This window comes from Squalius cephalus (genome assembly GCF_949319135.1).
Source record: "Squalius cephalus genome assembly, chromosome: 1".
Lineage (NCBI taxonomy): Eukaryota > Metazoa > Chordata > Actinopteri > Cypriniformes > Leuciscidae > Squalius > Squalius cephalus.
This window is the reverse complement of record NC_137122.1, coordinates 9822093-9848863: the sequence shown is the minus strand read 5'-3', so window position 1 is coordinate 9848863 and position 26771 is coordinate 9822093. Positions and strand designations below refer to the sequence as shown.

General features: G+C 37.8%; 2 protein-coding genes across 3 annotated transcripts in view; both read left to right on the top strand.

The window, feature by feature from the left end:
• LOC307162758 (uncharacterized protein) overlaps window positions 1–26771 on the top strand; it is a 117091-nt gene that overhangs the window by 31187 nt on the left and 59133 nt on the right. The window contains exon 1 of one of the 2 annotated variants that reach the window (XM_079878331.1): window positions 11225–11338. The exons of the other annotated variant lie outside the window; for it this stretch is intronic. The gene's annotated coding sequence lies outside the window, so the exon portion shown is untranslated. Of the gene's footprint in view, window positions 1–11224; window positions 11339–26771 lie in introns of those variants that run through there. 2 annotated transcript variants of the gene reach the window in all.
• LOC307163408 (uncharacterized protein) overlaps window positions 25013–26771 on the top strand; it is a 41071-nt gene continuing 39312 nt past the window's right edge. Inside the window, exon 1 of the mRNA XM_079879432.1 lies at window positions 25013–25120. The gene's annotated coding sequence lies outside the window, so the exon portion shown is untranslated. The remainder of the gene's footprint in view (window positions 25121–26771) is intronic.

The following is a 26771-nucleotide window of genomic DNA, read 5'->3' as shown; positions in this document are numbered from 1 at the left end:
ATGCGAACGCAAAAAAAAAAAAAAAAAAAAAACTTATATATTGGCTTACCGTATCACTCAGTTGAACAATTCTCCATCTTCTCAAACTCTAAATCCCACTTATCGTCACGCGCAGGTTAGATTATTCAATGACAAATTCTTCCATCCGTCTTCAGGTAGCTGCTACCGTTAACGTCGTCCATTTTCTGCTGCGTCACAGGCAACTAATGTTTGAAACACGAACCGAACCGAACCGAACCTCAAAAAAGCTTTAAAATTGCTCACAGATTCGCAGACATTGTTTATCTTGATAACAGGAATGATTATTTGTTCAGTTGAATCCCGCTGACAAAACGAGTTTGCCTGTTGTAGCTGCATAACGTTACTGTCTGCTCGCATGACGCGTCACATTTGAACTGAATTGAGCGCGAAAGAAATCAATCCCACAATGCAATGCCTTTTCAGTCAGTATGATGGTAACGAATTTATCAGGACGAAAACATAAATGTGCTGTATATTTACAGCTGTTCTGTAAAAGATACAGCTTAATACTGTATTATGGACATACAGTAGCCTACAATTCTGTAAGAAATTCGTTGTAAATTTACAGTAAAGGGTTACAGTGTATGTTTACATACATTTATTAAATATGTTGAAAACAAATATGTATGTCACATATTTATAATTAATGTTGTCCATATATGCGAGAAACCAATACTATACTGTAATATATGCAGATATATGGTATCATATATGGATGAACTCAAATATTTTCTTCACATGTTTGGACACATACATGTTCATATATGCTGCAGGCATATATTGTGTTCTCAGATAAGTCAAATATATGTATAGATATATGTTGCAGTCATATATTGTGTTCTCAGATAAGTCAAATATATGTATAGATATATGTTGCAGTCATATATTGTGTTCTCAGATAAGTGAAATATATGTATAGATATATGTTGCAGTCATATATTGTGTTCTCAGATAAGTCAAATATATGTATAGATATATGTTGCAGTCATATATTGTGTTCTCAGATAAGTCAAATATATGTATAGATATATGTTGCAGTCATATATTGTGTTCTCAGATAAGTCAAATATATGTATAGATATATGTTGCAGTCATATATTGTGTTCTCAGATAAGTCGAATATATGTATAGATATATGTTGCAGGCATATATTGTGTTCTCAGATAAGTCGAATATATGTATAGATATATGTTGCAGGCATATATTGTGTTCTCAGATAAGTCGAATATATGTATAGATATATGTTGCAGGCATATATTGTGTTCTCAGATAAGTCGAATATATGTATAGATATATGTTGCAGGCATATATTGTGTTCTCAGATAAGTCGAATATATGTATAGATATATGTTGCAGTCATATATTGTGTTCTCAGATAAGTCAAATATATGTATAGATATATGTTGCAGGCATATATTGTGTTCTCATACAAGTCAAATATATGTATAGATATATGTCATGCTATTTAAAATATAAGTACATATATGGCCATATATTACATTTTTGTATGGGTGTGGAAACAATTTCACATCCAAACATTCTCTTAAGATTCACATGAGGATCCACACTGGAGAAAAGCCACATATGTGTGTTCAGTGTGGATACAGTTTCACAACCAAAAAAAATCTTGAGCGTCACATGAGGATCCACACCGGAGAGAAGCCGTTCACATGTGATCAATGCAGCAAAACATTTCTCTGTACATCAAACCTGAAGACACACCTGACAGTTCATACGAAGGAGAAGCCGCATTCATGTTCTGAGTGTGGAAAGAGTTTTTCACTGCGGGGTAATTTACATAAACATGAGAAAATACACACTGGTGTGAGAGAGTACATGTGCTTTGAGTGTGAGAAGACTTTTACTAGAGCGGACTGTTTAAAACGGCACCAGAGAATTCACACTGGAGAAAAACCTTGCATGTGTTCACACTGTGACACGAGATTCAATGATTTAAAAAGTCTGAAAACACATGAGAGGATCCACACTGGAGAAAAGCCCTACAAGTGTTCACACTGTGACAAGAGATTCAGTCGATCAGAATATCTGAAAACACATGAGAGGATCCACACAGAAGTGTTCACACTGTGACAAGAGATTCATTCTCTCATCATCTCTGAAAACACATGAGAGGATCTACACTGGAGAAAAGCCACACATGTGTGTTCACTGCAGAACTAGTTTCAGACACAAATCATCTCTTAACAGAAACTTAAATCAATCTCTTAATCATCTCTCTCACATGAGAGTTCACACTGGGAGAAAGAGCATTTAGCTGTGATCAGTGCGGTAAAAAAAACAAAAACAAAAAAAACAGAAGCCAAAGAATCTGTCTCCTGCCCTCAGTGTAAAAAACGCTTCAATGTAAATCAAGTCTGAGGATTCACATGAGAGTTCACACTGGGTAGAAGCGGCTCAGGCTTTCGCTCTGAAATCACTTCTGCTTCTCATTCTGGAGAAAGACCATTTAACTGATCAGTGCGGTAAACAGTTTCATTGGGCGTCAGTCCTGAAGAAACACCTGAAGATTCACACAAAGGAGAAGATTCATTAGTAATATTACAGCAGAAAAGACATGGCGGTGTGTGTTTCAGTGCTGAAGTCCTTTACTACAGAAGATGAACTGAAAGAGCGCCAGAAAATACAGACTGGAAAAAAACCTTTGAAGTTCAGGAGCTGAAGAAGAGGACATAACACTTTTAAGAGAGTCATGAATATGATATTAACTTTTAACTCGTTCTTCATTGTTTTTCATCAGAACATCTAGTTTCTCTTCCACTTCTAATCTTCAGTACAAATACCATGTATCTTTGAAATTGGACACTTTTCTTCTCTTCATCTCTTGAGATGCTTTGGCTCTGTTAAGTCAGTAAAGAGAGAGATCTGTCTCATTCTCCTTCAATTTTACATAATGTTTGTATTTTCTTCATGTAATTATTGATTAAACTCTTTAGTCATTTTATCAAAATTGTATTGTCCATGTTTATTTTCTGCTGATTCTGTTTGAATCAAGAATAATTCTATTTCTGAAAGTCGTGAAGCATTGTTTGCTTATTGTGCTTTCCATGTTTTAATTTTCTCAATAGAGCTTTGAAATGCCTAATAAATTATATTTCACTGCACACATGACTGACATTGAATGAGATTGCTGTCTGTCTACATTATTACCAGGTTCACCTAGGGGTGGGAATCTCTAGGCACCTCACGGTTCGATTCTGGGTTAAGGAATAGAACAAAATCAACATCAAAGCACAATACACATACCAAGGGCAGAAAGTAGGCCTAATATGCAGAGGTCACTTACAAAGTTACGTTAAAGACACAAACAAAGAGGGATTCAAACAAATAGCATATCAATAACAATGTAGAATTTACAGACTGTGAGCTGAAGAGTAATATTCAGATAAAAAATGTGTTTTTGAAGGAGTGAGGGGTGAATGTTTGACGGATGTCTTGAGGAAGAGCGTTCCACAACCTCTGAGCCACTACGCTAAAAGGCTCTCATGATTACCAGACTATTGAAACCAACTGAATATGACACAGCCCCACCTAAGATAGTTTTCACCAGCCGCCACTGGAGATCTGTGAGGGGAATAATACCTTCGTTTTATCTGAATTTAATAGCAGAAAATTACACGTCATCCAGTATTTTATATCTTTAACACACTCTGTCAATTTAGATAATTTAGCGTTTTCATCTGGTTGTGATGAAATATATAATTGAGTGTCATCAGCATAACAAAGGAAACTAATTCCATGTTTTCTTATAATATTACCAAGTGGCAGCAATTGAGCGTAGTTTAGAGCGTAACATTCAGCACAAGTACTTCAAACGAATTAAACCTGTGACCTATTTTCTGAGTAACATTAAGAATATCTCTATAGATTTTTGCAACACCGCCGCCACGACCAATCAGACGGGGCTCATGCTTATAACAGTATCCTGGTGGAGTAGACTCATTAAGACCGAAATAATCATTTGGTTTAAGCCAGGTTTCAGTTAGGCAAAGTACATCGAAACTATTATCTGTGACCATTTCATTTACAATAACCGCCTTAGGTGTGAGCGATCTAATGTTTAGAAGAACTAGCTTTAGAAATGATTTTTGTTCACTAATATTGAGATTTTCTGGTTTAATCACAATTAGATTTTCCCTAGATCCTACAGTAGATTTAATGTTTGACCTCACTAAACCAAATATAGACACAGTTTTTATATAATGTTCTACATTGGTAGTTATGTCAATTAAGTTGGGACAGCAAAGACTGTGATTTGGACTTTGACTTACTAGTTATATGATGTGTAGCGTCCAGTGGTGGAAAGTAACTAATTACAAATACTTTCGTTACAGTACTTGAGTAGATTTTTAGATTTTTTCTTTCTTGAGTATGATTCATACTAGGACTGCTTGTTAAAGATCCCTAACTTTCAGCACAACAATTGAATGGGGATGTCATCTTGGGTGGGTTGAAATTTGGCACAGAACTCATGGTGCCACCAGTGCGACAGATCTTCAGTTGTGTGCTCGACCTCATTGGGTGTTTCGGCCACTTATCACAAGACACCCTCTGCCGGGGTTGGCCCACCATGGGTTGATCAGACCCGGGTGTGTGTCGCACAGTGGTGGCACCATGCGATCATTTGGCAGGCCATGTTGCGTCCCTACATTTCAGCCACAGCCAGTGACTGCTCCGTTCCGCTGCAGTGGCAAGTTATTTGATTGCCCTCCGTTGGGACTGCCCTCTGATCCCTACTTCTTTCAAGAGCCTTGTGGTAGAGCTGGCTACAAAACCTCTGCATCCCACCTCAACTGGCCACACCTTCACATTCCAGCCCCGCCCCTCTGCTTCAGCTGCTAATTTGGCAAATCGCAGCCTCTTCCGTTCGAATGCCTCGTCGATGGCATCCTCCCATGGGACAGTAATTTCAATGATGAAGACACGCCGGCAGGACTTGGACCAGAGGACAAGGTCTAGGCGCAGGTTGGTTGCTGCAATTTCGGATGGGAAGGTGAGCCTCTGGTTAAGGTCTACCCGCATTTCCTAATCCCGGGCTGCGTTCAGTGGGCCAGAGTTTGGGAGGGATGGCTTAGTCCACTGTTTCTCCCCTTCCCGCATGAAGGTTGTTCTCCGTGAGATGGTAGTCTGGGCATTTAGAGGCGAGGCGTTGGTGGTTACCCTCTTGTTCTCAAGTTCGGCAGCCAAGCACCTCAGCACTTGGTTGTGGTGCCAGGTGTACCTTCCTTGTGTTAGGCTGGTCTTGCAACCCACCAGGATGTGTTTGAGGGTTGCTGGGGCTGCACACAGGGGACAGGCTGGGTCCTCTCCATACCAGAGATGTAGGTTGGTTGGGGAGGGCAGGACATCGTAAGTGGCTCTGATGATGAAACTTAGCCTATTAGCCTCCATGCCCCACATCTCACTCCATGTGATTTTTCTCCTCTCCACGCCATCCCATTTCATCCAGCGGCCTTGCTGGGCTTGGGAGACAGCCTTGGCACACCTGGCTGCTTCCTCCTGGTGGCGCACCTCCTCCACCACCATGTGCCGCCGTTCGGTTGGAGTAGCCTTTTGCCATGTGGGTGTTGCTGTTTCCAATCCAAGGCCCCCTCTGCCATGTTGGACATGCCCCACTATATCCCGGTGTCTGAGGACAGCCTTTGCCGCCGCAACCGTATAATTAAATTGTGGTACTTTTACTTGAGTAGAATAAAAATAAAGTATTCAACTTCGCTACATTTATTTTTCACCAAAAGTACAGAGTACTTTGATGCCGACGGAGCTACAGGGCAAGCTTACATTTCACGAACACTTTTCAAACTACTGCGTGCAGTCAGAGCATGGGTCAGAGGTGCGGTGGAGGCTGAGCCCTCAGCCCTGCGCTTCAGCCAATAACAGACAGTTCTGAAAGCGCTTTAGCCAATAACAGACAGGTCTGACTCGGGTGCAAAACCAATCAAAACTTCCAGTTCAGCTGGGGGGCGGGGCGCCTAACGTTTCCATATTTTAGTGAATCTAAGTGTGAGCTATGCTCATATTCTGATTTTAAAATGTAATTATGGCAAATCCTGAAATGGGTCATCCTATTGATATTACCAGAGCACTGAGCATTTGAAGTAAATAAAAAAACTCGGCTCATAACAGGGGCACCGTTATTGCATGGACGGAGCAAGAACAATGTAAGTGTCTTGAAAACATTAACACAGTTCATTTGAAAGGTAAAGCTCGCCCTCTTTAACAATACAATTAAACTAAATGTACGAAGCAAACTATGTACAAAGCTGAAAACCCTTAACAACAGTGAAATGAGATTGCATGATTTATCTGTCAGTCAGATGCATGTAATAGTGTAGTTCGTTACTGTAGCAATAGTCGGCTCCCAGCACATTTTCGGTAGAACGGGAAAAAAAAGAGCATTTTATTTTACATGTTATACCCCACTTATTTTTTATTTTATTTTTTACTGGCACTTTTTTATTCATAGCCTACTACATCTCTCTCTTTTTTATCAGACCTTTCACTTAAAGCAGCACTCAGTAGCTTCGGGATTTCTTCGCTGTATTCTCGCTTTTTGCTCACAGGTTTCTCTCTAGAGCTCCCCCCACAGCTTTGGAATAGATATTTGACAACACTGTTGTAAAAACTCGTTGGTGATTCTCAGACACCAGAGGCTATAGATCAACGACATCAAAGCAGATGGGACATTCTTTAAAATGTCTTCTTCATTCGGGTTCGGACAGCGTGAGGGAGCGCAATAATGACAGCATTTTAGCAGATTTCTTTTGGCCGTAAAGCAATTGTTTACATCGCGAGACCTGATATCACGCGAGACTTCCTGACGCGGCGGCCGGCGGCCCGCCGGCTGAAAGTTGCAAGTGGGTATTTTCCGCTCACGGGCACCAGGGGGGTGCGAAACGACCACCATTCAACCCGAAAGAAGTAATATAACCATTCCAATGACTCCGAAGCTGTTCAGTTAAGATAAAAAAGTTACTTAGTTCACCTTTAACCTTCTTTGCTTTCAATTATGAAATGATTCAAATGATCTTACCTGGACTTACTTTTAAAGATTAGTAATAAAACATTTGCTCTTGACAACAGGCAAAGCTAGTATGTTTGCTTAACATACCGTCAAAAACTACAATTTATGAGTTTAATATCATGTTTTGCTTCGAAATCAAAATGACTTGAAATCACTTCTGTGGTTTGATGTAGGAGAATATATTATTTATTAAATTCTATAATACAGGCTATGTTGATTAGCATTGCATTAATGGGTTAGTTCACCCAAAAATGAAAATTAGCCCATGATTTACTCTCAAGTCATGGTGTATTTGACATTCTTCTTTCAGACGAATAGTTATATTAATTAATATAAATGTCCTGGCTCCTCTAAGCTTTATAATGGGAGTGAATGGCTGGAAAATTTTTAAAACCTCAAAAAGTGCATCCATTCATGATAAAAAAAAAATACTCCACACGGCTCCCGTGGGTTAATAAAGGCCTTTGGAAGCGAAGCCATGGGTTTTTTTTTTAAATTACCATATTTATAACTTTATAATCTAAAATAACCAGCTTCCGCCAGAGGCATCCTACGCAAATTGACTTGCGCCACAAGAGTAACCTGTAACACGTGTATGATGTAGGATGTACTGTAGGAGTATCATGAGCTTAGACGCCTTTCACGGTTCAAACAAATAGGGCTGAAGCTCCTCTTCTATAATATATATACATTGTGTGTCGGGTCAGGGGTTAGTCTTCCATCGTAAATCGATGCGTATGGTCGTCTGGCGGAAGCTAGTGATTATAGTTTATAAAGTTTTAAATATGGGTATTTTCCTTACACAAACACATGGCTGCTAGGGGTGGAATGGTACACAGAAGTCACGGTTCGGTTCAGACATCACGGTTCGGTACGAGTTCGGTACAATGGAGGGAAAAGCAAAACAAAATATGTTTTTTTATTATTGTGCATGTCTCAGGCTGTACCACCAAAGGAAAATAAATGTCTTAAGCCTTGTATTTATTAATAAAGTGAAGGCATAGAACCAGTTTATTTGTAGTGCATTGACAATGGTTTTATATAATTGGTTTATTAATTAAATTAATAAAAAGACAAAAAGACCTTGAGATATGTTTGGTAATTGTACCTGAATAAATTTAAAATTAATTTGCTATATTTCAGATCTATATATTTTTTTCCTTACAATTTTAATTAACACTAACTTTATTCTTATCTGAATTACAAATAATTTATTTCTGTATAAAATATTACTGCTGTTTGATTTTATCAACAAATTTGATTTTCTTTTTTAATCAATGTAGAATGTGTAACTTACTGTGTTGGGTGACAGTTGTAGGCTACAGTTTGACAAGAGTTTACAGTTTGACAAATGCACAATGTTGTGTTTTATTGCGAGTAAATATGAGTAAACACTTTGCAGTTTGAATGATATCCTTTAAACAAAATGACGGAGTATGTTTTTAAGTTTCCACTGTTCGATCGCGCCCGTGCCATCCAAACATTAATTAGTTTGCACGTGAGTTATATTTATTTTTATACCGTGTATTCTCCATGTATATTCATGCACCGAACCGTGACACCCGTACCGCTTCGGTTCAATACGAATACATGTACGGTACCGTTCCACCCCTAATGGCTTCACTTCAGATGGCCTTTATTAACCCCCTGGAGTAAAAGTGGAGCACATTTATCATGGATGGATACACTTTTTTGGGCTTCAAATTTTCTCCAGCTATTCACTGCCATTATAAAGCTTGGAAGAGGACATTTTTTAATATAACTCTGATTGTGTTCGTCTGAAAGAAGAATGTCATGACTTGAGGGTGAATATATCTAGGGCTAATTTTCCTTTTTGGGTTAACTATCCCTTTAAAGACATACATCATTCTTATGAAAATACCTGAGATAGCTTGATGAACACAGATATATTATCGCTATCATGTGTTTGTCTTCAGTTTCATCTCTATTTGCATGTTATTATACCCATATTGACATTTCCTGAAACGTCATAAGTGAATCTCTTCTATGAATCTCACTTGTGGACTTTCTGCGCGAGGTGAATCAGTATACTTCTAGTATGAATGAAACAGAATTGACATGAGAGTGTTTAGTGCTCCATATCGCTATCATCTCCCCATTTTGGGTAAAGTTTCAGCACTTCACGAATGGACAGCGACTGTTAAGTAGCATGTAGGCGCTCTATGTTAAGTGAGTGTGTTCTCGCGCGTTCATGTTAAGTGCATTTTTGGGAAACGCTCGTGGAATTGCTGCGAGCGTTCGTAACTTTGCACGTAGATAGCGCTCTTAAGAGCTAAGATACATCGTTATCGGGAAACCCGGCCCAGGTCTCTTCTTTTATAGTTTAATTTCAGCCGTCTTCATCATAGTTAAATATAAGGCACATGACTGCTATTTCTGTGCAAGCATGACTATGTCTAGCCAGCGGCTTGTTCTCCGAACATACAATAGTTCCTTTGTATTTATGGATAATGACTCTTGTCACCACCGCTCTCTCTTTGAGAGAGGCAGAGATGAACAACAACCTCTTTATTCAGCAGAACACTTTTAGATGGTTATATTATTTATTAACCAAGATAGGTCGTTGGCTGCATCTTTAGTTACAGACTTCTTATTATGACTCTTTCTACGTTGACGTCGAGTTGGAGGTGAAGATGAAGCGAAGGAAGTGCCACTCTCAGGTGGACCTCCCTCAACTCCCAAACAAGTTTTAACCCATTCTTCATTGTTTTTCATCAGAACATCTAGTTTCTCTTCCACTTCAACTCTTCAATGCAAACTCAAGAATTGTTCATGTATCTTTGAAACTGGACACTTTTCTTCTCTACTTCTCTTGAGATGCTTTGGCTCTTAAAAGTCAGTAAAGAGAGATCTGTCTCATTCACTTTCACTTCTAATGTTTGTATTTGCTATGTAATTATTGATTAAACTCTTTAGTCGTTCTATCAACATCTCATTGTTATTGTCCATTTTTTTATTTTCTGCTGATTCTGCTTTAATCAGGAATAATTTTAGTTCTGGAAGTCATGAAGTAGCCTGATATGATTGCTTTTTGAGTTTTCATTTTCTCAATAGAGTTTTTAAATGCCTATTTCACTGCACACATGACTGACATTGAATAAGACTGCTTTCAGTCAACATTATTAACAGCTTCATATTCAGTATCATATATAGGCCTACTGTACATTTCAAATACTTTGTTCTAGTCAGTTTGAAGTTCATTCACACCATGAGGCTTCATGAAGTTAGAACAATCACTATGAACTTTAAACAACACCAGCCCCGGCTCCAGCTCTGAGATGTAGGGTGGGCCATGCAAGTGAAACTCCTAGTTAACATTAGATTATTTTTTAATCAATGAGTAAAAAGAACTGGGGCCTCTGGGCTTGAGTTTATGTTCGGGCCCTACATGTGCTGCAAATTACCTTAACTAGAACATCATTATTGAGTACAACATACACAACAATTAAAATATAGCTTATTTGAGGTTCCTAGAACAATTAATATGCAACATGCCAAGCCTAGTCAAAGTTTAGAGGTAATATTAAATAGTCATTCAAATACAATACAGGATGTGATCTATCAGCATAATTGCGTAATCAGTGTTGAGTGCAATGCAGTACTAAATAATTAATTAATTACTGTAATTGAATTACTATTTATTCTAAAAGTAAAATAAGGAATTACTCTTTAAAAATAGTACAGTAATCTTATTACACTGTTGAAGATGTAATTAGTAGCTTTTAGTAGAATAAGTTAAAAGTTATGAGAATACCTAGTCTTCTGTAGAAGTGTTTTTATTTCAGTGTTTTTCTTTAGTAAGGAAATGTCGAACTGCCTCATGGATCTAAAAATAATAGTAGTTTTCTACTTTTATCTGGGGTTTCTACAAAAGGAAATTCTACAGGTGCTAATCTACGACATGCCTTTACTATTTGTTTTAGGACGCTACAGAATATACTGAGCCGGACTTTACAGGCCAAAACACTTTTCAGACTGGATGGAGGTATTCCTCCTCTGCTTATTCTGACTATTTTGTGCTTCACTTGAAAAAGTTCCTTTCACCTTTAGTAACTGGAGTCACTTCAGTTCTAAAAATAATAACAATTGAAGCCTACTAGTAAAGATAAATCTGCGTGGCCCTGATTGGCTGCGGGGGTGTCCCGTACGCGCGTGCGTTGGCGCCCGATGACGTCACCGCTCGCTCGCGCCGTCTCTCTTCCCTCATTGAGAGTTTCAGCGTCGAGTCTTCTGAGGAGAGGAGAGCAGTTCACGGTATTTCTCATACAACCATCACACACACTTTATATTGTTTGATTAAGCGACAGGCTCATTTCTGTATTGTTTTCATCGATCACAGCGATACTTGTGCGTCTTTTCTGGCGTCTTCCTTCTGAAATAAACATTTAGTGCAGCAGCAGCGAGCATGAGGAGAATATGTTGAGTTCATTCAGACCTGAGCGATTTTGTGTTCGTTTGTGTGATTGACTCGATGTTTGGAGTGAGAACTGTTACTGAATGTCAAGTCAAAGTTTGAGATCTGTGAGGGGAATTGATAGGAATCGATCCCAAGTGTTGCTGTTGCCATTTTCATGTTTACCTTTATTTCTTTGTCCACATTTATCTTTGGCAGATTACTGTATGAGTAACGAACGAGGGAAATCTCAAATCTATACATCCATGGGAATATAGATAAATATTAATAAAGTTTGACACCGGAAACGTTACATTTTATTTTTAAGAGTATTATGATCATTGTCAGTTTCTGTACACAAATCTGTTACATTATTCACGTATCTTGACTCAAATAATGTGTTTCTAACAGCAAACACTCAGGATAAAGTGAGATGATTCTCCCCCAAGAAGAAGCTTTAACCCTCTGGAGTCTGAGGGGTTTTTGGGGTCCTTGAGATGTTCTGACATGCCCTGACATTTGTGCTTTTTTCAGTTGCTTATAAACATATTAATGGCAAAGGTGTAAATTCACTCTATTTAGCACAAACAGGGCTAGCATAATATGTGAACAACTTGCATGTACATATATACTCTTCTATATATATATATATATGTATATATATGTGTGTGTGTATGTGTGTTTTTTTTTTTTTAAGGTTATACAATTACAACAACATTTAAAATTGAAACAATATTTCCAGTGTAATCTTTCTTTGTATTCGCGATTCACATTTAAACAGTCTTTTTTCCAGCTGTAGTAGCTCCACAACAGCACGCATCTGTGCGTTCATTCATTCATAGAAACGCAATTCATATTAAAACAGTATTTTTGCCAGCTGTAGTAGCTCCACAACAGCACGCATCTGTGCGTTCATTCATTCAGATTAGAACAAAGCAAACAGAACTGACCTATTCCTCAGCGGGATCCGTTTGCTCCTCGAAATGATACTTCCAGAACTTCTGAGGTAAATTTTTGCAGGATTATTATCAAGATAGTATTATTCCTCACAGCATCGTAAAGTACATAAGTCTGAAAGTGAACTCGCGGTGTGTGTTATCCAGCTGATGTGGGCGTTTCACAGGTTTGTATGGATCGCCTTACATTTGTGTTTGAATAGCGCGCGCTCTCCGTGGGCGGAGCACATTAAAACTTAATTAGCTGAGATGAGAACGACTGACATCTCTCTCTTTGCATACATATTACATGAACTGTGAATATTTGTTTTTTATAAAAATTACTTCATTTAAAAGAAGATAATTCAAGCTTCATGCCTGTGTGTCTGTATGCCTGTTTGACTGAGTATTCGCTGAGTTATTGTTCATTTTCGGACGCGTTTCAGAATGGTCTTCACTGACAGAGAGAAGGCAGAACTCGCATCACGTTTATTTTTCTTTATTTGGCGAAAAGCACAACACTTTGTTTTTATTGTGAGTATATACAAAAATAATACACATTTAACAGAATCGATTGATGTATGAAACTTGTTGGTAAAATCAAAGTCAAAAGAGTATTTCGGGTCTCAATTCAACTGATAAGGAAAAAAGCGAGCAGATCACGCCGGCGACATTGCCGACCTCAGGGGGTTAATCACGGCCAGAGGATAGCAGACAAATTTTAGATCTGCTGAAAACACTCTTTATTTCATGACAATAGTTCCTGTTTTCTCCTCATTTATTATGCTGATGTCTTCAGATCTCCTGTAAATTGACACTTAAAACTCATTTCATTGGTGTCAACAGACTGAGGGTATTTGATGGTTATGATATGTAGCCAATGTTTATTTCTGTTGTGGTAGAAATTGTATGTTCTATGTGTTTGCATTTTCTTATATTCATAGAAACTTAGAAAACATGATGGTAATAAAATGCACGGGATTGCATGTGAAGTCGCATGATTCTCTGCTACATGAATATAACAGTGAACTGTTATTAACCCTTATGCATGTATGATAAATTATGTAACAATGTGTTAGTTATAAGTTATAACTGAGACATATCTTCATTTAGCCTAGAGAAATAACCTTGGGGGAGTCAGGACAATAATGAAGCAAGGATGCCCTCCTCTCGTTGTCATTTGATACATGATTGTCTCTTATTCAGTAATATAAAATTGCTTGCCACCACACTGTTTATGCTTTCAAATGTTTTTCTTACCATTATTTACATTTGGGAAAATTGACATTATTATATTCTGTAGTCCATAAGCATAAAACAAACTATGTAACTTATATATTTTTGATTTTTGCAGATCAACTCACACTACAATTCATCATCAGTGAAGTTCCTCCCACTGTAATCATCATCAGTGAAGCTCCTCCCACATCAGTCACATCATCAGTGAAGCTCCTCCTACAGCAATTCTCCAATAAATGCTGTAAATACAGCTACAAGTGAAGTTAATCGCCATTAAACAAGAAAAAGAAAAAGAAGAAGCTACAAGTGAAGTCGAGCATCAGAGCATCAGAGCATCAGGAAGAGCTGAAATCTGCAAAGACTGAGTTTATTAAAGAGGACAGTGAGAACATGAGTGATCCAGAACCCTGCAGAATGAAACACACTGAAGATCCTGAAGAACAAAGAGGTTGGTGTTTATTCTTCATTCATTCATGATGCTGAAGAACATTCATGTTAGAAACATTCAAGCACTTCATCACATTTAGATAAACAGTTCAACTAGGGATCGACCGATATGGATTTTTTAGTGTCAATGCCGATACCGATTTTTTTTTATCAGCCTTAGCCGATGACCGATACGGGCTGCCGATTTTCTTGGGCCGATATTTGGAGCCGATACTGCTTTTACTCACTCAGTTAACATCATAAAAATGACACGTATGAAAACGCTAAATTATCCAAATTGACAGAGTGTGTTAAAGATATAAAAGATTGGATGACGCGCAATTTTCTTTTATTAAATCCAGACAAGACAGAGGTAATACTTATCGGTTCAAAAAACCACCCACAAAACCTCTCACAATACAACTTTAACATCGTAGGATGTCCTGTTACTTCATCCTCTACAGTAAAAGACCTGGGTGTTATATTAGACTGCAACCTGTCTTTTGAAAATCATATTTCATATGTTACAAGAACAGCCTTTTTCCACCTTAGAAACATTGCTAAGCTACGTAATATGCTATCTGTTTCTGATGCAGAAAAGTTAGTTCATGCATTCATGACCTCGAGACTAGATTACTGTAATGCTTTATTGGCTGGTTGTCCTGCATCCTTAATAAACAAGCTACAGTTAGTCCAAAATGCCGCCGCTAGAGTTCTAACTAGATCAAGAAAATATGATCATATAACACCAATTTTATCATCACTACATTGGCTACCTATAAAGTTCCGTATTAATTACAAGGTATTGCTACTGACTTATAAAGCCCTAAACGGCTTAGCTCCAGTCTATTTAACCGATCTTCTATCGCCCTATAATCCATTGCGCTCTTTAAGGTCAGTAAATTCGAGGCTTTTGGTCATACCTAGGATATCCAGATCCACCAAAGGAGGGAGAGCATTTTCACATTTAGCTCCAAAACTCTGGAATAGCCTTCCTGATACTGTTCGTTGCTCAGACTCGCTCTCCCAGTTTAAAACTAGATTAAAGACGCATCTCTTCAGCCAGGCATTCATATAATACTTTTAATCTTACAGTTAAATCCGTTCTCTAGTTCATAAACGCCAGAGGAGAACTGGCCCCCGACTGAGCCTGGGTTCTCCCAAGGTTTTTTTTTCTCCATTAGGTCACCTGATGGAGTTTTTCGGTTCCTTGCCACTGTTGCCTTTGGCTTGCTCAGTTGGGGATATTTGGGAATATTTAATTTAATTAATCAATCAACGATACTATTGATCAGCATTACCAAACGTGGACGTTCCACTAGAAACAAACATTGATGTATTGTTTTATTACTGTGAAGCTGCTTTGATACAACCTATGTTGTGAAAAGCGCTATATAAATAAACTTGACTTGACTTGACTTGACGTATAATATATAATGATAACAACTGTTACAAGTCTCAATTAAGAAAGGAACATTTATTGAACTTAAAAAAAACAAACAATATTTGACAAATATTAAAAACATGTGAGGTAGAACAAGTTAAAAAAAAGTTCAGTGCTGAAAATACTGAAAATAAATATTTAAGCATAATTCAAATTCTGAAAATAAATTCTGAAAATAAATATTTAAGCATAATAAATCAAATAATTTGACTGGAACATGTTATTCTGTGTAGTTGTCTGATATATGTAATCGTGATCTCCATTTTTAACAAAACAAAAACGATTTTAAACCAAATAGATTCTATGTTTATTATGAATTGCGTCCGCGCCGCTTCTACAAGCGCTTGCGTCTGTTGTTGCTATGCAACCATGAACTGCTCTCTCCATGATGACGAGGAAGTAAGGATTTATTTCTAGCCCTTTACGACTACATATATTTATGGAGATGAGAAATAAAAACCCGCCCTGTCCAGCTATGATCTGTTCGGCCGAGCTTTCGATGTTGTCATGGAAAGGTCAGTTGTTTTTTGTCACATGACCTGCGTGCGCTTGCGGCATTCTGAAAAGTTTAGATGTTTTCATCTCACCACGGCCTGGACAAACGAGCGCGCTGCATCGCATGCGTGTCGCAACCACGTCGCTTCTTTTATGAGGAGAAGTAAGGATTAATTTATTTTTAGCCCTTTACGACTATATATATTTATGGAGATGAGAAATAAAAACCTGGAGCGCCTGGACAAACAAGCGCGCTGCATCGCATGCGTGTCACAACCGCGTCGCTTCTTTTATGAGCACACGTCCAAACCTCAGGTGGTCGCTGAATAAAACTCCCACAAATATCACGGAATCACCGAACAAAGTCGACATGATTTATTCCTATGACCAGTGTTTGTAACAGCTGCCGTATGCATATGAATAGCCTCAAACTTAGCTATTTGCATCTCGATAAATACAATGACAAGCAGTTTTATAGATGAGGCATTCGCGTTTTCCATTTGGACCCACAAACTTGCTTAGCTATAGTTGCACGCACATATAGAGCAACGTGTTTCCACTTTCAAAGTGTATGGCAATATTTCAGCTAAGTCAAACAGTTAAAAAGATGCTTAGAAAGTTTAAAACTAACCGCTGTCTTGAAGAGGCTTCCAGCACTCTGCTGTGCATGAGCTGCACGTGAACTGCGTCTCCAGCAACAGAGCTGCCTGCGGACGCCTGTCTGTAATTAATCATGCCGGGAAAAAAACTATCGGCGAACGCAGCAGCCAATGCCGATACACGTCAAACCCACAAATATTGGCCCGATTTATTGGCCGACCGATATATCGGTCGATCACGCAGCAATAATAACAGACACAGTTCAGACAATGTCTTTTAAATGCTTTAATCATGGCCGGGAGAGTACTCGACCAGTTCTCAGAGAATCTCCCCCAAGATGAAGCTTTAATCACGGCTGGAGGATCTCAGACAAATTTCAGAGAGAATCCCACCAGTAAACTTGAGAAAATTTGAAAATGAGAGTTTTTCTTTGATTTCAGACCTGATGGAAGAGAGCGAGGAGAGTGAAGAACTGAGTGAAGTGGAGGAGGAACATCATGTCAAACCTGGAGGAAAACCTTTGAGTCGCTCAAAGACTAAAAAGACATTTTTAAAGAAAAGAGACAAGAAATCTTTCACCTGCACTCAGTGTGGAAAGTGTTTATCAAGCAAACAAAGTCTTGAGCGCCACATGAGAATCCACACTGGAGAGAAGCCGTTCTCCTGCACTCAGTGTGGAAAGAGATTTACAACCAATTTTAGTCTTCAGATTCACATGAGAATTCATACTGGAGAGAAGCCGTTCTCCTGCACTCAGTGTGGATGGAGTTTCACATGTAAAACATCTCTTAAGATTCACATGAGAGTTCATACAGGAGAGAAGCCACATGTATGCCATCAATGTGGGAAGAGTTTTGGTCGATCATCATCCCTTAAGATACACTTGAGGATCCACACTGGAGAGAAGCCGTTCTCATGTGATCAGTGTGGAAAACCATTTCCTAATGCATCAGACCTGAAGACACACCTGAGAGTTCATACGAAGGAGAAGCCGCATTCATGTTCTGTGTGTGGGAAGAGTTTTTCACAGCTGCAAACTTTACAAAGACATCAGAAAATCCACACTGATGTGAGAGAGTACATGTGCTTTGAGTGTGAGAAGACTTTTACAAGAGCGGACAGTTTAAAACTGCACCAGAGAATTCACACTGGAGAAAAACCTTACAAGTGTTCACAATGTGACAAGAGATTCAGTGCGTTACCATCTCTGAAAACACATGAGAGGATCCACACTGGAGAAAAACCTTACAAGTGTTCACACTGTGACAAGAGATTCAGTCGATCAGAACATCTGAAAACACATGAGAGGATCCACACTGGAGAAAAACCTTACAAGTGTTCACACTGTGACAAGAGATTCAGTGACTCATCATCTCTGAAAACACATGAGAGGATCCACACTGGAGAGAATCTGCACACGTGTGATCAGTGTGGAAAGAGTTTCTCTTTTAAAACGCAACTGAAGCGACACATGAAGATCCATGCAGTGGAGAAACCACATCATCACAGTCTGAGATCACAGTAGTAGCACATCTTCATGTGTTGAGAAACAAAAGCTGCTTTTCCACCTTCAGAAAAGGTTGTGTTTCCACTTGAGCCTGGTACGGCATGGCACAATTAATAACCGCTCTCGGCCCTGAACTCTCAGCACACTTGGCTGACCGTGCCGAACTGTGATGCTTGAATGTGTGTAGTGACATCGCCACTCAGGATTGGTCACTTGTCTGTTGCCTGGTTACCAGTGTCTCTGTAGCTGGCTAAGTGACTTAAACACAAACTTTGGAGTGACTGACTCCATAACCTATCCATAAACAATCAGTGTACAGTTCTGAGAACATATTTTAACTTTCTAAGCATTTATTTTCTGTATTCTTTTTTAAAAATAAATTCATAGAATTTTATGCATGGCATCATGCGAATAGATAGACGCGAGACTCGTTTAGGTGACTCACATCACGGCCCTGTATGTTCCTTTATTTGCATTAAATTAAACGATATACAGAACAATAACTAATTTATAGTTATACAAAAATTACACATACACATTTTACCGAAGACACGCACCAATTTGACGGAGCTGCACTGCTCTCTCCTGAAGAGGTTACAAAAAGCCTCCGATAAATAACACAATCCCTGGAGTGTTACTTCTGACCCAGGTTCTGGTACAGGTCAGTACAGTGTAAATGCAACAGAAACTCAGGCTAAACATGCATCATAACACCTTTTATTAGTTGTTATTGAAGGAAATCAATGAAATGCAATCAACAAATCATCTTGTACCATAAATATTAAGTATCTGTATAATATGTTATTTTTTAGAGATTATTAACTATTATTATTCTTTTTAATTATACAAATGTCTCATTAAAATGTCTACAAATGTTTAAATCTGATAAATCTGGTAAAACCCATAGACACTTGTTCACCGCATGATGGGTTCACAGAGGTTATTGACATTTTGAAACGGTTATGAGGCAACGAAGCCTCATTTACTGAAATCACGTGAATTTCACAGTTTGATTCACGCTCTGAAACAACACAAATCTGAACATGATTTGAAACAAAGATTCATAAAGGTGTCTGAGCTTCGTGAAGCAGTGTTTCGAAATCGCCCATCACTACTTTAACTACACGAGAAAGACATGATTAGCAAGTTGTTTGCATAAAATAGTCCATTAAAACTCACTTGATTTAATGTTTCTTTTAGACCTGATGGACGTGAACAAGAAAAGAAAAACAAGCCAAAAAATCTGTGTCCTGCCCTCAGTGTAAAAAACGCTTCACATCACTTCTGCTTCTCATTCTGAAGAAAGACCATTTAACTGTGATCAGTGCGGTAAACAGTTTCATTGGGCATCAGTCCTGAAGAAACACCTGAAGATTCACACAAAGGAGAAGATTCATTAGTGATATTACAGCAGAAAAGACACGGCGGTTTGTGTTTCAGTGCTGAAGTCCTTTACTACAGAAGATGAACTGAAAGAGTGCCAGAAAATTCACACTGGAAAATAAAAACATTTTGAAGGCAAAGTTCAGGAGCAGAAGAAGAGGCCATGAAACTTTTAAGAGAGACATGATACTGATATAAATTTTTAACTCGTTCTTCATTGTTTTGCATCAGAACATCTAGTTTCTCTTCCACTTCTACTCTTCCATGCAAATGCAAGATATACTTTCATGGATCTTTGAAACTGGACACTTCTCTTCTCTACTTCTCTTGAGATGCTTTGGCTCTTATAAGTCAGTAAAGAGAGAGATCTGTCTCATTCACTTTCATTTCTAATGTTTGTATTTGCTTCATGTAATTATTGATTAAACTCTTTACTCATTTTATCAACATATCATTGTTATTGTCCTTTTTTATTTTCTGCTGATTCTGCTTGAATCAGGAATAATTTCAGTTCTGAAAGCCTTCTTTTTGAACTTATCATTTTTTCAATAGAGTTTTTAAATGCCTAATAAATTATATTTCACTGCACACATGACTGACATTGAATGAGGTTGCTTTCTGTCTACACACAGCTCTTCCTCTCATTTCAACCAGATGATCCCACAGTAGCTGCACGGGTCTCAAGCTGTCTGGCGGACATCTCCACATGGATGAAGGAACATCACCTGCAGCTCAACCTGGCAAAGACTGAGCTTCTCGTCCTCCCCGCCAATCCGTCTCTACAGCACGACTTCACTATCCAGCTATAATCATCATCAATCACCCCATCAAGGTCGGTCAGAAATCTTGGAGTAACGTTTGATGACCAGCTGACCTTCACAGATCACATTTCAAAGACAGCTCGATCATGCAGGTTTGCACTGCACAACATCAGGAAGATCAGGCCTTTCCTAACTGAGCATGCAACACAACTTCTCGTCCAGGCCCTGGTCATTTCTAGGCTTGACTACTGTAATGCTCTTCTGGCCGGACTTCCAGCATGTGCAACCAAACCCCTACAGATGATCCAGAATGCTGCAGCTCGTCTTGTCTTCAACGAGCCCAAGAGGGCACACGTCACTCCTCTGTTCATCTCTCTGCACTGGCTACCTCTCGCTGCTCGCATCAAGTTCAAGGCATTGACGCTTGCTTACAGATCTATCACAGGCTCAGCTCCCTTCTACTTTCACTCACTACTACGAGCCTACATCCCTACCAGAAGCCTACGATCGGTCAACGAGCGACGTCTCGTGGTTCCATCACAGAAAGCCACAAAATCACTTTCCAGAACATTCTCATTCACAGTTCCATGCTGGTGGAACGCTCTCCCCACCCTCATCCGGAATGCAGAATCCCTGACAACATTCAAAAGACAGCTGAAAACCCATCTCTTCCGTGAGCACTTAACCTCATAAAAAAAAAAAAAATTCCTTTCCCTTCGAAACATCACTTATCAGACTTATGCTACTCTGAATAATGCCTGAACTTAGTATTTTGAGCACTTCTTGCATTGTTGTTGTTTTTGCCTCTTCGTGATGACTCGCTTAACTTAGTCCTAATTTGTAAGTCGCTTTGGATAAAAGTGTCAGCTAAATGACTAAATGTAAATGTAAATGTACATTATTAACCGTTTCACCCTTGATATTCATTATCATATATACATTTCAAAGAGTTTGTTTTAGTTCAATTCAATTCAATTCAAATTAATCTAGCGTTAATTAAACCCGAGATAAAAACAGAAAAGCAGATGGGAAATAATTAGCATAGCTGCTGTTCATAATATTAATGCATTCGATCTGATTCAACTGTAGTAGGGAATTACAGCCCTGCGCACATATATTCAAACGCACATAACTATAAAACCAATTCTTAATGCGCACGTGAACGCCATCAGCGTTTATCACAGGTTCGCGTTTAAAGTCTGTGTAGAGAGAATGGTGTCGTCTTAGCGGCCCCTAATTTAATAACAAATGATCGTTGCGACGGAAGCGAATCAATCAAAACTAACTTTAGCTGGAAAATAACTTTATTAAAGAACCGCTATAAAGCCAAAACAATCTTACCTTAAATTATACGTTTATCTCTGTAAAGCTGCTTTGAAACAATCTACATTGTTAAAAGCGCTATATAAATGAAGATGACATGACTTGACTTGACTTGACTTTGGGAATCCGTAACGATGGAGATGATTGGCCGGGGATTTCTTTCAAGTAAGTTATTTAATGTGTAATATTATTTAGGTTTGTGTAACTAAAGAAATTCTTTAATGTACTTGTACACTCTGCATTTCTCTTAAGGTGGCAGGAAAAATCCCTTTGTAGTTTGTCCCAGTTATGATTGCTGGGCTCCTTGGATTGGACCTAATACCCGGAATTCAGACATTGTTCTAAACACTGAGCATGCAAAACTACAAAAAAACAAAGTCCTGTGATGTTCCAGATCTTGACGTCACAGAGGAAAGGTTAGGTGATGAGCTCTTTAATCTTAAGGTAAGAACAAATATACAACGTCTAATTATGTTTTGCAATAATTTTGGTTTTAACCAAAGTCTGTCATATGTTTAGGTTGATGCAGTGAGGAAGCTGTGCAAAGAATGTGGATTGGACACAAAGGGATCAAGGATGGATCTTGTGTTACGTTTGCGGACGGAGATGCAAAACCGCTCAGCGTACGACAAAATCTTCCAGCAGATTTGGGGTGCTTCTGGTAAATTGCCTGACTCTTATCACTAAAATATCTATGTATATAATAATATTTTTTTTTAATAATACATACATTTGTAGCTTTGATTAAAAAATAATAATAAATAATGTCCCAGGAGTTTACAATTTATGTTGATGGACATTTCATTTTCAGCAATAATGCTTTCATTGGAAGATGCAAAATTTCATTTGCTGTAAGAAACTACTTGCAATTTATTCATGGGTTAATTAATACTGTTTAAACTAGTCTCTGAGTCAACTCACTGACAAATTGTTGGTAAAAGTAAATAGATTGACTCAAAATTTACGAGTATGGTATGAAGAAATTATGAAAACCTAGTGAAAAACTAAACTAAATTATGAAAAACTAAGTTAATAGTTGAAGTGTTACTTGTAGTTTTTGTTTAAGTAACCATTGTAATGATTTTGTCATTTTCTAAACTGTACTTTCTTTAAATTGTACTTTACTCTTAGGTGGCTGGGCAGTCATTACATGTCCTTGTGGAGTAGTCTATTCCATCAAATTCAACATAAGAGCAGAGTCTCCCAGAGACTGTGCGGACTTGCTGCTGAGTTGGAAGCACTTTCCTAATGTTGTAATATACGACTTTGCTAGAGGACTTGAAGCACACGTTAATCTTCGTGAAGCAGATTCTCTACCTTTCAGTCCCCATGAAGGGAGACTTGCTGAACCAACTACAGCCAATATCCAGCTAGCAAAAGAAGGCAAGCTCAAAGTTAATCTACCATGGTTGAAAAATAAGAAGGAGGAGGATACCAACTGCCATCCTTTGACTGGATCATCAGAGCATTATGCTTTGTATGACAGATTCCATGAATTCAACACAAAAGACCCAAGAGATGCTCTTAGGAGAGTCCAGGTAGTCCCAGAACTTTGTGGATGGGTAAATACTCAAACCGCAGAGCAACTCTTTGCTGCAATGCGCAAAAACAATTATTTCCTGAACATGCTCACGCCATCAGGACACACATTTTTGATGCGCAACATCATTCACCATTATAACACGGCACAGAATAAAAACATGGAGGACAGCCTGAAAAAAGTTGTATCACCTAGTGATCAGTTAACCTTCAATGGTTATGGTCAGATAGTACTTGGTAAGTTTTTATTATTATTATTATTATTTTGTTATATCTTACAATGACCAGTAATTTTGTCACATATTGTAAAATCGCTTTTTCTTGTGCTGTATGTGAAGGTACACCTCCACAGTCCTTAAATGACAGTGAGAGACTCTCATGTGATATTACACAAATAGGCCCAGTACACTGTAAGTAATGTCATGATAAACACTGCACTTAGTACAGTTGGGTCATAATATTTTGTCTCTTTTCAGACCCCAGCCGGGGTTCAGTGATGGACTTGACAGCCCTACGAAATGTGCAGCCAAACAGGGCATGCTGGATGCAAAGTATATAATCATACTTACAATTGTTTTTGTTTTTCTAGATAAAAAATGCTTTAAATGAAAAGGAATCACAACAACAATTTTTGGCTCAAGTAGGAGCAACAATTATGGACAGATCAGATTTTATTACCTTGGGCCATCCAAATGATGTTGAAGGGACTGTGAGTTTTATCACATGCACAATCATGCTTTTGTTTTGTGACGAGCGAATTTTAAAAAAAAAATTGAACGCCTGCCTTTCAGTTGTCAGGGATATTGCTGACTGAAAGGTAATTTTTTCCTGGAACTTTTTTTTTTGATTAGGAAAGTGTGCATAAGTGATCCTTTATATGCAATCAAATTAACTGTATTTTTAAATGGTATCTAACAGAACATAAAGGTCCATTGTTTTAGCTCATATGTGTCAGTGGCATGGTTGTCACCATTCTGTGCAGACCCTTCAGCTAACTTACCTGTAAGTATGACTGAAATTTTAATAGAAATAAACTAGGGTCATTTTAGGTGGTGTTTAAAAATGTTTGTTGTCTGTATTAGGACCATATAGCAAGATGTGACTTCATCTTACTGCCTTCCTGGGCTACAAACCATTGGATGATATGTGTAAGTATTTTATGTTTAAATGATTGGTTCTCCTCAATGCAAGTAACACAGATATTTTGACATAACAAATAATTGTATCTTCCAAGAATCACTTTTTGTGCCATGCATCCATTTGCATGCATTTTGTTTTTTGTTTTATGGCTCATTTTTCATTAATGCTGAAAATATTTAAATCTACCTAATCGCTGGAATTATATTTTATAGTTCATAGATAAAATTGTTTAAACAATGATAAATGAGTCAAAAATTTGTTTGGGGTTGTTCCACCCCAGTTTGTTTGTTTGTTTGTTTATTAGCATTTTATTATTATTTTTTAGCCATTTTTGTTTTAATTGTTGTGGTTTAATGCTTTGTAGAAAACTTGCACAGCAACTACATCCTATTCTATATACACGTATTAAAAAAAATACTTGTGGTGACGACATGTTATTAATCCATCAAATTTAGGTTTAAAATCGTGATTTAAAATGTTGTAAAATTAACTATTTTGCATGTATGTCGAGAGAAACTAGGATAACTTAATCACATTTATGTAAATAATTATTAATCAATAATTACGTATTACTATTTATCAGTACTACTACTACAAAGGTTAGAATCATAGGTTAGAACATCTCAATTCAATATTGAGCATACATGTCACTTAAGACTAGCGCATGCGCATTATAACCCAGCGATCGGTACTGCGCATGCGTCTATGACGTCGCCAAAACACACCTCCATTCACTACGTATTGGATCTGATCCAGCTACGTCATCGTGCTACAGGGCTGCAGCCAGGACTTCTTGGCTGAGTTGGTGGCTCTCTTCCCTCATTGAGAGTTTCGGCGTCGAGTTTTCTGAGGTGAGGAGAGCAGTTCACGGTATTTCTCATATTTACACAACCATCACACACACTTTATACAGTTTGATTAAGCGACAGACTCATTTCTGTATTGTTTTCATCGATCACAGCGATACTTGCGCGTCTTTTCTGGCGTCTTCCTTCTGAAATAAACATTTAGTGCAGCAGCAGCGAGCATGAGGAGAATATGTTGAGTTCATTCAGACCTGAGCGATTGTATGTTCGTTTGTGTGATTGTCTCGATGTTTGCAGTGAGAACTGTTACTGAATGTCAAGTTAAAGTTTGAGATCTGTGAGGGGAATTGATGGGAATCGATCCCAAGTGTTGCTGTTGCCGTTTTCATGTTTACATTTATTTATTTGTTGACATTTATCTTTGGCAGATTAACGCTACATTTAACGTTACTTGTTAAAATTGATGTAGACACTTAATTGCCCCTGTTTGAGTAATGATCGTGGGAAATATCAAATCTATACATGCATGGGAATATAGATAAATATTAATGATGTTTGACACAGGAAACGTTACATTTTCTTTTTAAGAGTTGTATGATCATTGTCAGTTTCTGTATGCACATATGTGACCGATCACGGAAAGTAGGGACACAAGTCGGTTCTGGGGCATTTTGAGTTGTTCTCGATGTGTAACACATGGAAATCTGATAATATTTGGATAAGTTGTGGCCATTTGAAGGTAGGCACTCAAAAAAGTTTAAAGGGGAGAAAACAGCCTCTAAAGAAGAGAACTCTAAAGTTCTCACCTCTCTCTACTGCTGGGAGTGACAATAGGGCTCATTTACATCTCATTTAGATAAGCCATACCCCCTGTAAAGCTGTAAAGTACAGGGGGGAGCAGAAAGGTCAGGAAAATGTGCCATCAAAGAAAAAAATAAAAATAAAGTTTGCAAACAGGTAGCCTAATATATAAATAAATGTCTCTTAGCATCTACCGATAAAACTGTATGCAACTTCTTGTGTACACTGAATAAAAAATAAGATAAACTCTAGACAATGTTCAAATCAAAAACAGGATGTGCTGTGCGATGTGATGTTATATATATATATATATATACACACACTACCGGTCAAAAGTTTTAGAACGGTAAGATTTTTAATGTTTTTAAAGGAAGTCTCTTCTGCTCACCAAGGCTGCATTTATTTGATTAAAAATACAAACAAAACAGTAATATTGTGAAATATTATTATAATGTAAATCATCTGTTCTCTGTGAATATACAGTAAAGTGTAATTTATTCCTCAGATGAAAGCTGAATTTTCAACATCATTACTCCAGTCTTCAGTGTCACATGATCCTTCAGAAATCACTCTAATATGCTGATTTTATGCTAAAAAAAACATTCATTATTATTATCAATGTTGAAAACAGTTGTGTAAATTTTTTTTTCAAAATTCTTTGATTAATAGAAAGTTCAAAAGAACAGCATTTATTTAAAATATAATATTTTCTAACATTATAAATGTCTTTACTGTAACTTTTGATCAATTTAACTCATCCTTGATGAATAAAAGTATTGATTTATTTTATTTATTTCCCCCCAAAATAAAATTAAAATTCTTACTGACCCCAAACTTTTGAAGGGTAGTGTTTAATGTTACAAAAGCTTTCCATTTCAGATACATGCTGTTCTTT